Here is a 15,751-nt window from a genome sequence, read left to right as displayed (position 1 = left end):
TAAAACTATGATTTCAGTGCCAGCCCTTACAGAAATATTTATTTTGAACTGCATTTCACCCAGAAAAGCCATTCAGATCAAAAGGGCAATTTTCATTTTGGTCAACCATTGGGGGAATTGGCAAAAATAATATATATAAAAAAGCATGTGTGAGGAAGGCCATTATATCCAAAATATTTAGGAAATACCACTTAGCAAAGTAACTCCCTTCTCCCCAGTTTATCCCACAACAACAAAAAAAGTTTTTAACATATATACATAAAGAGAACATACATATGTGCATATATGTTTCACAATGAGAGAAGAAAAATGTAATGGGGAAAGCAAGACGAAACCCCCAAAATATCTGCTATGCAGCATGAAAGATTCTTATCATTTCCCAATTCACTGCTGGCAAGAGATTAAATCATACTGCTCCAGAATTTCGAAACTAGGCAGACTTATTCCAGAGGCACACAAGGGCTCTTACAAAGCAGTCAAATATGGAGCAGACTCACTGAGCCCATGATCAAACCTTGCTATCACAATGCAAGAACACAAGAAGCAGAATTCAAATGGCACAAATTACCTCTGAGTTAATGATTTGTAATTCTGGAGTGCCTCTATTTGAAATGGTGACCTTCATGTCCAACTTCTGCTAAGGACTTGAGAAGAACCTCCTAAGCCAAAGTAACAGGGCTTTGTACAAATCCAGCAAATCCTTACAGAAATCTTGACAAATACTTTTGGCATAAGCAAACTGGAGACAAAATAAGAGGCTGAAATTTCAAAGTGAAATCCTTTTCCCTATTTCTGCAACACAGCCTAGATCCACCCTTCATCAACAACCAGTGTAACCATATCAAAGCTAGCAAGATACGCTGTAGTGAGTTAGAGTTAAGGTGCAATATTTAATGTAAATTCTATTTCAGACAATCCAATTTCAGGGATTCTGGCCTAAACCAATGGATCCCTGTGCTTCCCTGACAGCAGGAAAAGGTACAACTGGAGAGGTTTCTTGGTACAACTGGAAAGGACCCTTTCCTTGTCCTTTATTAGATTGGTCTTTCTGCACTAGTCCTCATTTTTCAAGTTGCAATGGGAACCAAGGAAAAAAGGCAACTAGCTAACCAGGAGGAAGGCAAGTAAGGAATGAGTATTCCTAAGCTGAAAAAGACAACAACAGAACTGAGTAGAAATCTTGACTCCTACCCAAGACCTCTGCATATATTACATTTTATTATAAACATTTATTTCAAAAAGTCTTCGCTTGGAGCAGATGAGTCCAGTGGATTGATCCCAGTGGAGTGGTTTAGCACCAGCCAGCCTACAATTATCCATGCTGCTTGTTTATCCTCCCCTAACATTCTGGCACATGAAGCATTTTGAAATTATACGGAGCTTCCTACTGCTCTAGGACTTGTGAAGCCCCAAAGCCAGTCATTCAGAAAAGTCCCATGTTGCTGTTTGGAATACTTTTGGTTTTATGTGTGACCAAGAGGTCTTCTCAGAGCCTTGGCTAAGGCAGACCATCTGCTCCAGAGACTTCTTTTAATGGGCATGACAATCGTACCAGTAAATATGGTCAAAGAGTCAGTTAGGCAGAAAACAAAAAAATTAGGCCAACATCCTGCAGGATTTGAAAAAAAAAAATAAAAAAAATAGAGAACATGTCTTCATTCCAGATTGCTACAAAGCCCCAGGATTTCAAGCTGTCCACAAAACGTCTGTACAAAATGTCTGAGTCTTTCAAAAAATAAACCCCAAAACACCAGCGTGTCGACACAGTCCAGTTTTAATGTAACCTACAGAAACATCTGAAAAACTGGGTGGGGAATTGTTTCAGAAAAGGGCAAAGCCTTCCAGACTGCTCCCTTCCAAGATCTCTCAGTCGTGTGGATGGGATGGAGAGCTGTTTTACTGGTATCCCACTGCAATCCCCACAGGGCACACTCAGTTCTCTGGGGAAGGACAAGTTTGCGACTTCGCTGCCCCAGTCTCCTGCAGCAGATGGGTTGTGCCCTCTGTGCATCTTTCCAGCAGTGGGGCCTTTCCTAGGTTCTGATGTCTATTTGGATTGCAGCCCTCAGTGCTAGCAAGTGAAAGAAGCTGCTCACTGTCTCAATCCTATTCTCCCCTGAATAAAGCCTTGCAGGAAAGGGAAGGGATCATTCCATTTCTTAAAGGGCAGCTGACTCCCCTCTAAATGGCCACATTCTTGTCCCACTTGCAGAGTGCAGCTGGTGCCAAACTTGGTCACAAAGACGTATTCACGGCTTTTTCCTTCCTACACATTCAGGAGTTGAAAGCCAGTTTGGTACAAACTCTCCGAAATGACTTATTCAGCAGCTGCTCGCCAGCTTCCTGTTTGCAAAGCAGTGGAGCTGGAGCCAGGGCACGAGCCCATACACTGTGCAGGCTGCCATGGGGAGACACTGCTCCTCGGACAGCCCTCAGGCTGGAGAACCTGCCAGCCATCACTGGTGGGGCTTGGTTTGGGTACAGGCCCCATCATCACACTGGATTTTTCACCTTTGCTTTTGGTTTCATCACCAAATTTGCTCTTTCTTGAGGTTGCAGCTCCCTGGGACATGTTCCAGCTGTAATGAGGATCTTTTCGGCAGTAAATAATTCCTGCTGTCTCCAAAGGAATGAAGCAAATACTCAGCCTCAAGCTACTGAGCACTGAGGGCAGCCAGCTCCTACCCTTGCCAATAGCCATGGAAGCTATTATACTCCCTGGGATCAAGAGACTGAATGTCTTGTCTGAAAACCTACAGGAAAACATTATGGGAACAAGGACAAAGCTATCCCTTAGCTCTTAGGTTCCTTTATAGCAGGGAGATTAGGCAAAATGGACAAGCTTTGCACAAAGCTTAACACAGTGCCATCTTTGCACTGGATCCTTCCTGGTACCCGCTCACCTACATCACACTTTGGAATTGCAGAGATGCCAGGCTGTAGGACTGTCCAGGTTCTCTTCAGTGGTGGGCCAATTGTTCCCAGTGGCTTGGGATAGCAGGATGTCCCTGTTTTGGGGTCACCATTGGTTAACCAAAGAGAAAAACCCCTCAGTCTGTTCAAGGAAGGTGAACAGCCCATGGGAAAACCCGTGTCTGCTGTGAGCGTGTTGATGGTAGCTCCTGTTTGCAGGGGGAGGTGACCACGAGGTTTTCTCAAGGGCAGCCTTGGGTTATGTGGGTTCTTCACCATGTGAGGCTTTAGCATGACTGCCAGCAACATGGTTTCTCCTCTCAGCTTCCAACATGGCCTTCTGCTGGAAAATGCCTGTTTGGGTCCCATACACACGCTTGCTGCTCAGGCTGCAGGGGAGAACTGAGAGCATATGCGAGTCCACTGATGTCTCTGGTAAATGACTTGCCTCATACAAGAGATGGCTTTCCCAAGAGCATGTCACAGCCTATGGGAAAGATTCCTTTTGTTACCAGATATAGGTGTGTTTCTTCTAAAGTGTCACCACCATTACAGCTCACTTCTTATAATCGAGCAAGCTGGCTCCTCATGGCCACCAAGCTGGTGATGTAAGGCAGCAAGACTGCATCAGCAGCCCCATGCTCTTTCACAGTTGTACACAGTGGAAGCTCAGGCTGTCCTCAGATGGAATTACTTTCTCAGCAGCATGCTGATATGCTGACTACAAAAGCTGGTAGAATGGATGCACAGATGATCATTTGTTGCAGTTCAGTGGTAAATGAGCTCCTACCTGGTTTCCAGGAAGCAAGGAAACCCTTCCTGTTCTTTGCGTGTTTGCCCCTTCAGCTGTGGTTATTTGTACATGAATGAAAGTGGTCATACCTGACCCTGGCTGTGGGTCATAAACACTGCTCCATTGCTTCCAAGAAATACAGAGACCTTTGAAGGTCAAGTGCTTTCTTGGTATTTTGACAGTGAGAGAGCCAAGAGTTTGGCACCCTTCTGTATTTGGGATAAAGATCAGGAAGATCTTCCTCAGAACTGAGGTGTGCAGTTACTGTGATACCAAGAAAAGAGATGGCATGGAGGAATGTTGAGCTTCCTAATGGCTGTGGAAAGGTCCCAGAGAGTTTGGCCATGAATCAAGAAAGTCTGCAATGAATTTCTAGCTTTCATAAGCATATCCTGCATGTGCACATGTATGCAATTACATATGGTCAGAGAGCCAGCATCAGAGCAGTGAAAAGAAAACTCAGTCCTTGATCTAAAAGCCAGAGGAATCATGAGATCTTCATAGCGTTAAGTCAGACTGAGAAGTCAAATGATTTCTTCTGGATTTGAAATCTATGATTGTATCACACACCCTCTAGGCCAGCCCTTAGTTATGCAGAATTAGCTAAGAGTTATGTTGGAGGGGCAGGGTCTGGGGAAACAGCCCCATGAAGCACAAGGCCCCACAGCTCTTTTGGAGCATCTCTGCAGGGCCAGCAAAGCAGCTCCACATCCCTTTGCAGTCCCTGCTCACACCTTTCCTTAAAAAGCTCCCAACCTGGGAATTTGTTCTCAGGGCAGCCCCCTGCCCCACGGACCTGCCTACACAGCCTCCACAGCAGCAATGGTGTTGGAGGATCCCACAGTTGCTGCCACCTGCACTCAGCTGCATGACCTGCCCATGGGAGTGCACAGCACCACGCTCTGCCACAGTGCGGTCCTGAGATGAGGATCAGAAGTGCCTCTGGAAGGAGCAACAATTGCTGCCAAGAGTGGATTAGAGCAGGAACGAGGAGGGATTTGGCAGCTCAGACACCAGAGATGAAGGATATGGGTGTTGCAGGCATGGAGCCGAGGCACGTCGGTGCTCACATCTTTCAGACACAGATGGCACCACTGGGACCTGAGTTCTCCTGGCCAGCCTCCATCCAGCATTTCCCCTTCTTCTCCCTGAGCTGTTTGTGCTCTCCCTTCTGCTCAGCTCTCTCTTGACCCTGCAGCTGTCTGGCTCTGAGCCACCCAAGCCTGGGCATCCTCTGGTTCGGGCCTCCTAGCCTGGGATATGGGAGCTATTACAGTCCTCTTAGATTGCAAGGTGTGGATCTCTACTTTCTGGAAACGGGCCTATCCACATCAACATCCTTTCCATGTGATTGCCATGGAGAACACAACAGAAATGTTTTTGTGCCATTACACACAGCTTAAGTTTGAATCTAGCTGCAGCCAGAGTTGTCGATTAGCAAAAGTACTTTGATGACTTGTTCGGCTGATCCACAGGGTAAGGCTCTGGGTGCCAGGCTGTGCTGTGTGCGGAGTCAGCTAGTACTGATTCTAAATGGCTACTTCCAAGGAAAAGTGCCACTGTTTCCAAAAGAAGCAATGTAAATTCTCAGCTATCTTTGGGTTTGAAAGAAACATTTAAGGAAATGTTTGAAGGACAGGAGGATCCAGCACAGCACTGGGCCCAGGAGTCCCTCCATACTGGTGAGCTGGCAAGGCAGACAGAATGTGACATCTGGTGCTGCTGACTTAGGCTCAACAAACACGAAGTCACAATATCTCATATATTTTTGTTGCACGTAATCACACCAAAGCAGCCAGCTTCTTTGGCACACCGTAGGTGAATGGTGCCGTAAGCAAGGCCAGTTTTCCATGGTATATTATATATTCTTACAGCCTTCGAATTCAGCTGAAAGGATGTTCCACCCTGGGGCTGGGCAATTACAAATTTAGCAGCTAGAGTTATATGTCCATAAATGTTTTTGTGGTAATGTTTCTCACTGCATCTGGGAAAAGCCCAAACAGGAAATCTCAGGTAGAAATGGGAAACGAAACCTCATAATTTGAGTCATCAGTCATACGGTAAAGTCAGGATTGGAGCTAACCTTAGCACAAAGGAGCTTGTCTCTGGCAGGACTTCTAGAAATAGAAGCAGCAATTTCTTCTAGTTTCCTGGAAATCTTGCATTTGAACTTGCTTTTAATTATCCTGCTGGAAAATGAATAAAATCTGACCTACTTTTGAGCAAGAGTGCCACTGGAATCAGCGTCTCAAAATAGGCTTGAGCATAGATGCTTTCTTGGTGCCCTCTGAAGCTGGTTGTTTGATGCAATGGGATAATGCCTCTGTGGAAGAGTTTCAAAGAAGGAGTTTCTGTAACTGGAGCTTCAAATAAAATTATCTGCCTTGTTTGGGGCTAAAGAGTCCACATTAATACTGAAAGGCAGTTGTGTTTTCTGTCTAAAGCTGGAGCTTGTTAAAAACAATAAAAAAATCATAACCCTGGTAACCAAACTGATGCGAAGCCACTGCTCACAGTGAAGTCAGACCCTGAAGTCAGCCCTCACAAACAGTTGCTTTGCTGGCCTTTTGAAAACAACTCTTTACAAATGTATGATTGGGAATTTGCCAGGCTGCTCCAGATACTTCCCCAGAGGTCCAGATGGTATCAGCAGACATGGAAAACAAAATATGTCATTCTTAAGTAAGATAGTTGACGTCCTGCCTTGCAGTAAAATACTGTCATTGTGTTAGTGTAGTTTGAGTGCATAACCCTTGGATTTACAGTCCTTTGCAAACACAGGGTGTTGTGCTCAGCAGGAGGGATGTGTGCAGGGCTGCATGTGTCCATGTGTTGAACCACAGTGCAATGCACCAGGGTACCCAAGCAGTCCAGTCCGTCTGGAGGAGGTGAGAGGCACTGTCCAAACCATCCCCATGATTTTCTTTAGCTTTAACAGCTAAAGCACTGTTTTTAAGAAAATCCAAGCAGCCACGTAGCAAAGGGTGAGCCTTGGGAGAGTCCTTCAGAACCCTCGCCTCAGCCTCTCAGCAGGGTAATACTGAGAGCTGTCCTATAAACATAAGTGTTTGAAATTTGCTGTTTGTTTTGGGAGAGGAATTCCAGAGAAGGGGCTTTGGGAGAAGTTGCCATTCAGTTTCACAATGAGGACCAGATTGTCAGTAATTCCTACTGAAAGGAAATTCCATCACATTTAGAAACTAATTTTGGAAAACAGAAATATTTCCATCTGTTTGGGGGTGGGAGGCAATATATGTCCTGCACAGATCACTATCCCCAGCATGGCTCTGAGCACCAAGGGTTCACTTGGAGGATGAGGGATCCTGGCTGGCTGAGGACATCTCCCAGTGCCATGGGGAGTGCATGGAGGAGATAGCCCATCAGCCCTGGGAAAAACTCGCTGATTTTGGTGCATCTGCCTTAGATTTTTGTTTGTATATCTCCTTTCACAGGCCACTGCTGGTCATCACCCCTGGTGTCCTGCTGCAGCCCCCAGGAATGCTTCAGGGGACAATGATAGTGCTGTGGAATCTCACTGCCCACCAGACTGCTGCATGCTGCTGCTTGCAGAACACTATTTCTGGCACCATCGCCAGCCTAAAACCCAAACCAGAGAGCTATAGCTGGAGCCTGCCCAGTTCCCAGAAATTCCAGTGACTGATGAGACAGGGGATTCTTCTCACACACCCACACAGGAACTCAGAACACAAAAAGCTAAATACAAATGTAAAGCTATTGGTAGGGTTACTTAGGCCTGGATGCCTGGTGAAGCTGCTTCGTCCTGAGATGTGAAATGATCTCTGGATTCTTCTCAGGAATTTGCTCGTGGGATCTAGTTTGATCCACCTTGGGGAGAAGGGGGCATTACTGAGCTAAAACGTGTCTGCCATGTTGAGAGGAGAACAACTCGTTGGGAAGGTGTGGAATCTGAGTTTCTCCAGGGAATATTCTAATTAGACACAAGCTATTTTTAGCCCATATCATATGTTGGAAGCATAACTTTAAAATTACCCTAGAGCAGCCAAGTTAAATACTGTAATAACCCTGAAAATAGGGTTAGTGAATTTAATGGCTAACAATAACATTTCTAGCAATAACGCTAAACCAGAGTCACTAACTGCAATGCTTCTTGGCACAAGCTGAATACCAGGAGGGTCAGGGAATAATCTGCAACACTTGATGGAAGCTCACAAGTCTCTTGTTCCGTTCTGCAGAAGCACTGTCATTAGCCACTGTGAGTGATGGGTGCCTGAAGTCGCTTGAATACACACTGTCAAATTGTAGAAACAAATTATATTTACAGCAGCTTCTATATTTATGAATATTACTGCAGTAAGTCTCGTAAATTATCCAGCAAACCAGTGATTATGGCTAATGGGAAGGAGGCCAGTGGCTTAGTGCCCAGAGTAGCACAAGAATCCTGGGCTTCGTCTCAGCTTGCTCTGGGACCAGGAAGGAGCAGCACCAAGTCCTCCCTGAGCGCTCCACAGTCCCTCTGTGCCATGGTGTTGAGCCCTCAGCTCAGCAGAGAGCTGTGGACCTGTAACTATAACACACTGATGAGACTGATCCATATTTCTTTCTCCTGGGTGATGTAGTATGACCTCGTATCAGGATCGTGCTTCTTGGGCTAGATACGTGCAGAAGTTCTTGGGGGAAAAAAATCCCTTCTTATTCCTAATGTAACATGCTTCTGCTATAGCAGCCTAATCTGACAGTCCTTCAATTACTTGAGCACAGGTTTGGAAAGATTCGAGTTAAACAGCTCCAAATATGCAAGTTTGATCTTATTTTACAGCCACAGAATTGCCACCTGCTTTAAAACCTTTATGCTGTCCCCTGAGGAACAGCATGAAGTATCATCCCACTGTGCTCCCTGGCACAGGGGACTCTTCACACCGGGTTCCCAGCACAGCCTGGGCAGAGATCTCCATCCCCAGGTGGGGGGCAGGCAGAGGCTGCTGGAATGGCTTCTCTCTGGCTTGCAATCTCCCACAGCCAGAGACGGTTCAAGTCCTGGTTCCCTGCAGGTATCCCTGCAGATGTGTGCAGTATCGTCATCCTCAGACATTTGGGCTTTGTCTGCCCTTATCCACGTCTTTCACTCTGCAACCCTTTAGCTGCCTTCCCACAGGGTAAAACTGGACCTAGTTCAAACCACCAGCTGGAGATTCAGCTCCCAAACCAGCTGTGGGAGCAGCTTTATTTGAATAAATTCTCTAAGACTGTCCAGACCAAAGCAACAGAGCACACTGCTTTTCTGCTTTCCTGCACCTGGCTCTCCCAAGGGCTTTGTTGTTGGGGATGCCAAAAGCCCCTGGGGATACACAGTTGGAACTGTCCACAGCAGTCAGATTTCAAGTTCCCATACATCTGACTAGGATAAAGACTGTCAATTTGCATCATCTTGAGCACAGCTGTCTGCAGAAAACTGAGATTTCAGTTTTGGACTTTTTTTTTGTTTGCTTTTTTTTTTTTTTTTTTGTCCAGGCATCACTCTTATTTATGCAGCAATCTCTTTCAAGAAGTATGACAGGTTCAGGGTGTATGAGAGGTGACTGCACAGCCAGTTGGCCTGCAGTGCACGTTTTCCATACATCCCTTAAAAATATCTGCTAGCTAATCCAATCAGCACACCTGGAACGTGCCCTTCCCCATCCATCCACGGCCTTCGTGTGCACAGCTCACAGGGGTCTCTGACACAGAAGGATTTTCCCCACACACATCATCACGAGGACCAACAAATTTTGACAGCACTGGGAGAGTTAAAGTCAAAATGTGAAGTTTTGCTTAGTTTGTTGTGGTCTGCCAGTGCAGTGCCACTTCATAATCTGCCCTGAGCACCACCTCCACCCTACAGACAATGAGGTAAAATGCTGCTCAACAACCAGTTTCTTTAATCCCTCAGGATTTTGGCTACTAAAGCCCTTTATGTCAGCATCAATTTCTCTCTTGCTGTGGAACATCTCCATAGCCCAGGTCTGAGGCTGCAGTCCTACATCTGTTGATCCCACTCTGCTGGTGTCCTCTCCTTCCCCCACAGTTCTGAAATCACCCTGACTTTCTTTCCAGTGGTCCCAAAAATAGTTTGCATGTTTTGCATTTCTAGAGACCACCCACTGCAAGTACAGTTTCTCCTGGCACCAAAGACCCAGGTGCCAAAGTCAGGGAGGGTGAAGCCAGACCCTGGGAGCACCTCGCCACTCCGTGGGAAATGATTCCTCTTGAATGAAACCATGGGAGCGTGCTGATGGGGAAGCTCAGCTTCTCCTTTTCCTCAATGCACCAAATCTGGGGTATCTACATTATCCCCAAATAGTTGGTCCAACAATGTGCACAGCCTTCTCCTGGGAAAGGGCAGGCATACAGCATGCTGAAAGCTGACAGGACAGGCAGAGGAGTCACTCACTGCAGCATTTCCCTTCTCGTGATCACTTCGTTTATCTTTGATTTAAAGAGACTTTGTTTTTTACTTCAACCAGTCAGCCTGAGAAAAACAGTATGGCAGTGCTTCAAACTGTCCAGATAACTGCTTTCCTGAAAGCATTTTGAGGGCTCATCTTACCCACAGAAATTGCTCCAGAGAAACAGCACCGACTCCAAAAACGGATCCTACAACAAGTTCTAACCCTTTCAGCTGAAAAATGAATTTGATTCCAACAGGAACTGATTTGTGAGTGAATTTAGTGATGCCCATGTAAGATGTGTAAATAGCATGTGTAAATAACACCTTGGCTATGTGGATGTTGGTGACTGCAGCAAACACATCGAACTATTCTGCCTCCCCTGTGAACACAACAAGTCGGCTGCATTAAGGCATTCTTCAAAATTATTTCCTCACTGTAGACACAAAGAGAAATTCTACATCTGCTCAGACCAAGAAAAGCAAACCCCAAAGCCCAACTCTGGTCATTTTATCGACACAAGGAGGAATTCTGGAATTCTGACTTAACTCTAACGTGTCTTTTGTTACCCCATATCACTGTACATTTGTTAAGACTACAAGTGGCCAACCCACAATTCCAGTGGAGACACAATGTCAAGTTTTATGTGAAGGTTTAACTAGCACAGCCCACAACGTGTAGCAATGCACAGCTCCTGCTGCACTTGCAGAGAGAAAACAGATAAGTAGGAAAAAGCCATGAGCTAAGTAAATGTGATAAATTTTCAGGAAGTGGGAACAAATAAATTGGGAGCTTAGCTATTTTGAAAGTCATTCCTATTTTGTCAGTGCATATTTATATTGGCTCTGTGTTCCTAACTTTCCAGTAAAAATTCTGTTTCTCACCATGTGACAACATATTTTAACACACAGCCAAAAGCAATCCATATTCCAACTAAAGCACCATCGATGTACACGTTAGACGCACAGAAAATCTCCATTATAGCTGCTTGGAAAAGGGAGAAATGTTTCAGATCACTGCATCCAGGTGTGATTCGTATCTTAACCAGCTCCAGGACTAAGCCTGAAGGGAGTACATATGTTCCACTACAAGGGCACAAAATGTTCCCAATTGCAGTTCTTGCGTGTCTTTCTTTGCCCACCCATGACCACGGAAGGGTGAGCAGATGGGAAGAATCAGATGCAGTGTGCTAGTTAACCCTGCTGCTCAATGAGCATTAAGGCCTTTAGTTAGGGTGGGTGTGCTTTAGAAGATTGCTCATTTCTGTATAACCACCCCAGACTGTACAGAAGTGACAGGAGGATGTGGCATTGGTTATTTAATCCTGGTTACCCACACAAGGCCATCTGAAAGCTGGAAGTCCTGAAGAGTGAGAGCCCCTCCACCATCTGTGCCAGGTTCCAGGGGCAAAGCCAACACCTCCATTCTTCCTTCAAAGCCCATTAAAAACCCTTACATAGAGCTTTTCTCTTATAGTGCCAAAAGTTTCTCCTTGTCAGTAGAGAGGAATTACCACCTCAAACAGGGTAAGATCCCTTAGCAACGGGACTTTTTTCATTAATAATTAAACTACACTGGGATTTTCCCAACAGAATTTCATTGGTCAGAGTATGAATTTTCTTTTCTTGGTCAGAGTATGATTTTCCTTTTATTTTATCTTTTATTTTTTCTTTTTACATTCCTTAAGTAAAAGCCACAGCGAAGCTGCAGCACAGACCTGTCCTGGCTGAAGCAGATGTTAAAAATGAGAGAATGCTGCAGAAAGCTTTGGTGATTTACATTCAAAAGCAAACTTCACCTATATTGCAGTTATGCCTCAGGACTGCTTTTTTTCCTGGGAATATCCGAGTTCCCATCTCTTCAAAAAAAAGACATTTGTTTTCAGTGACAGTACTTGGAACTGGAACACTAAGTCCAGTGCCAAATGAAAAATTGATATGCAGAGGGTGCACCCCACTGCTTTCCAGTTCCTTGAATTCTCACCCCAGAGCCTGCACACCACTGCAGGCAATAGTCACATCAAACCTAATGATTTTCTTTCAGATTTGACAGTTCAAGAGCCTTTTTAAGGAAAAAAAAAAAATACAAACAAAAAACCAAAAAACGAGACCTCAGAGAGAAGCAGATCTTTCCCATTTTAGCTGCTCTCTGAGCAGTGAAACAAAGCATGACAGACCTCCATGTCTGATTTCCCTTTTTTTTCCATCTCCTCCTGTCCTCCTGAGGACCTCATCATGCTATCAGCTCCCCTGCTCCCTCATCCCCACCTCTACTTCCCCATATGCTACCTCCCCCCCATGCCCCATAGGCAGCATGGGACAGGATGATGGCCAGTACCCCCTATGTTGAGTGCCTGGAACACTTGGAGCAGTGCAGGGAATTGCTGAGCACTTTGTTTTTCTAATGCAGCAGAGAGGAAAATGTCATTCTAGATCTGTACCCACTACCTAGAAACTGGGTTTCATAAAATCTATGGGAATTCAGTCTGCAGAATTCAAAAGGGAAGGACACCTATATTAAGGCAATGTGACTGCATTAGGATTTCTTACCTGGGATACGTTTAAAGGTAGATGAAACAGCAATTTTAGTCACAATTACTACATTTGAAACACAAAACCCATGAGAGAAGGATCTCTGGTTCTTGTCACAAGCCCTGAGATAAGTCTCTCTTATGCAGCCTTTAGAATCTTTTCTTTTTTGTATCTACTGGGACACGCAGCTGGAGTTACCAAACACTGGGAATATCATTAACTTACACTTAAGTCAGAGCTCATCTTTTTGCTGCTAGCACTGCTACACAGGCAGCACACTCTTTCTCAGATCACAGCCCACATACAAACAGCTCTGGTCAATGATTATCCCTTGCAAAAAGCCTGTGACATCGTCCCTCCGGTCACCTGTTTACACCCCAAATGTTCTCAAGTTCTGCTATTTCAAGCTTAACTCTTCTGACCTTAGTCAACGATATTCAATCCAAGGCCTCCTTCCTATATCCTGCAAGGCAAACAACTCCAGGTCAGTTTTAGCAACCAGCGCTATGTCGTGCCTGTGGTCAATGACTAAATATGCCTACGCCCACATCTCCTAAATTTGGATGTCTGTGATAGCAAACAGCAGGGTCTGGCTGGGCAGCTCTGTTTCACTGAAGATGATTTGGGGCGTTTTTGCTCTTGAACGTTTTCTTATACCTTCAGACCATTGCCTGGATGATTTCTGACTTATCAGGAGGGACCAACAAAGCAGGATAAGCAAAACCATTGTGACTCCCACAGAATGCCTCTACAAGCAGATGAGTCAGATTACAACTCCACGAAGCAGAAGATATCTGCCTCCAACAGTGCAAAGTACAAAGCTTACAGATGGTACAAAACCAGGTCAGATTGTCATATTTCTCCTAAATATTTCACAGACTCAGCAGGTTGCAGCTCAGAGACGTCCTGGGTTGGAGATGGTATGACTGTGTTTAATGCCCCTGAACTGAGCTTCCTACCAAGCATTTACTCAAACATACAACTTGAGTCCATACATCTTGAACCCATACAACTTTCTGTATCCATAATGCCCTATATAAAAAAGCTCCTCAGCTTGTGTGTGAACTCTTTGATTCTGCTCCTTCCATTTCAGTCTTTGTTCACTGTTCCCAGGACAGTGAGAGACTGAGTCCCATTCAAGAGGTGAGCACCTGGTCTTTTTTGGAAAATGCTGTTGTTTCCCCAGGAGAGCCAGTCAGTAGGTGACCAGTCTTTATTCTAGCACACTCACACAATACAAATATCACCTTTGCAAAGTTCCCTTTGGTGGACACAAACAAAATGACTCCCTGCAGCTTTTCTGTATTTAAAGGGGTAAAGGATTACTCCTCTAAAAACAAATGTTCAGAAGCAGCTCAGCTGCATCTTAGTTTGCACATTTTTCATCTCTTAGGAGACAGTGCTAAAGCTTACCTGAACTACTCCACGCCATTGCATGCTGACATTGCACAGGTTGCAGAAAAAGCGTTATTCAGTTTGTTACCCTGACCTCAGCTCTGCTGATGCGTCTCATTTGTGCCTGCTTCTCCTCTTACTGCTCAAGCCTATGTATGCCAAAAGTGATCTGTTGCTGGTCCAGGGATTACAGACACGCTTGCATGCTTTCACAGAAGTAGAAAGCTCTGCACCATAACACCACTCTCACACTTCCTCTCCTCAGAAGAACCAGTTCAAGGAGCTGGTTTAAGCAAAAGTCTGCAAGTTATTGTACTGGCACAGTGGAGGGGAAGCTGCTCTGCAGGACAGGGACAAGAATAAGTGCCTGGAGGCAAAGAGCACTGGAAGTGACATTTTCCCTGCATCCAGTACATTCTGGGCACTCTCAGCAGATGGGCAGTGCTGGAGGTGGCTGGTAGCTCTTAGGCTTGCAAAGCTCTGACTTTATATACAAACATATATACACACATGCATACATATGTAAACAGTTCCTTCCCACTGTATTTATACGTCAAGCATGCAGTATGACTTCTCTTGATTTAGGCAACACTGAATAAACCATCTTTAACACCTTCAGAAAAAAAAATGCAGTTTTTAGAAAAGCCTGGCTGCTGGCTTGTGGCAGCTCCATCTCATGTCTCCCAACAATCAGTCAGTACAGCCAACCTTTTGGTTTCTGTCTCCAGCTTCCCACCAGTCCTGCCCCATGCAGCTGGGAGAGATTCCAGGCACATCAACACTACCAAAACCCAGCAGACTGGCCTATTTTCTATTTGTTTCTCTGCATTGAGTGATCCCATAAAGCAAAACATTTCTGTCGTGTCAGAGAACCAAAATGTCCTGTGTCCAAAACAAAAATAGAGACCCAATAAAATCCATTAATATGTTACTAAATAAGATTTGCTTGCCCTCTCTGGCCCAGAGCTGAGGTTCCCAGGAGGTCTGTTAATATTCTGTTTTCCCATTACATGCAATGCACTTGCTAGGATTCTTTGCACTCCGAGTACAAAGTGGGTGGAATGGCATCCATCATGGATGTCACCAAATTTAGAATAAAACATACACATCTGCTTACATAACAAGTTGAATGGGCTTGGTTCACAGAACTAGATATTTGATCCATGGCTCAGCTTGGGTGTGGGAGATACCAAAGTGGCTATGAGCCTTTCCCCCATCCAGTAGCTGGATAGCTCTGGTACTAATTTGAGGACCATGTGTACATACCTCTAACAGGCACTGGCTGGGAATAGCTCTGAACGAGACACACTGGGAATTGAAGCGAAGTAGGCAGCAGCAACTAAGACTGGATGTCACGGGAGGCCAGGAGTGGATGTCATAAAATCCCTATGCTGTTTGGAACTCCTTCATCCACAAGAATTCTTCAATAGGTGGCCCATTAAATTTTGCAGCTGACTTGCAAATCCTGGTGAGAGTCATGTGGCCATGGCAAGTGACTGCAGGGAACTGACTTCATGTGTCCTTCTAATTGAACACGAAATCCTGTTTCCACAAATATCACGAAAGTTTTGGCATCTTACATGGAGAAAACTTAGACATCTTCCCTTAAGCTTTCTTCTGCTTTCATGCTGATCTGCTGTCTGCACATCCTGGAAGCTGTGGGGAACCAGTTTGCAAGCACTGTACACATGCAGTGTGCCACAGAGCCCAGGACT

At 45.1% G+C, this 15,751-nt stretch overlaps 1 protein-coding gene across 1 annotated transcript in view; it reads right to left on the bottom strand.

Moving 5' to 3' along the window:
- The window catches only part of RHBDF1 (rhomboid 5 homolog 1), a 52,432-nt gene extending 37,027 nt beyond the window's left edge, over nucleotides 1-15,405 (bottom strand). Inside the window, exon 1 of the mRNA XM_090151457.1 lies at nucleotides 15,303-15,405. The gene's annotated coding sequence lies outside the window, so the exon portion shown is untranslated. The remainder of the gene's footprint in view (nucleotides 1-15,302) is intronic.
- Nucleotides 15,406-15,751: the final 346 nt, after the last annotated feature.

Source organism: Phasianus colchicus, chromosome 16 (assembly GCF_987193195.1).
Source record: "Phasianus colchicus chromosome 16, bPhaCol1.hap1.1, whole genome shotgun sequence".
Taxonomy (NCBI): Eukaryota; Metazoa; Chordata; class Aves; order Galliformes; family Phasianidae; genus Phasianus; species Phasianus colchicus.
This window is presented reverse-complemented; position numbering and strand designations above follow the sequence as displayed.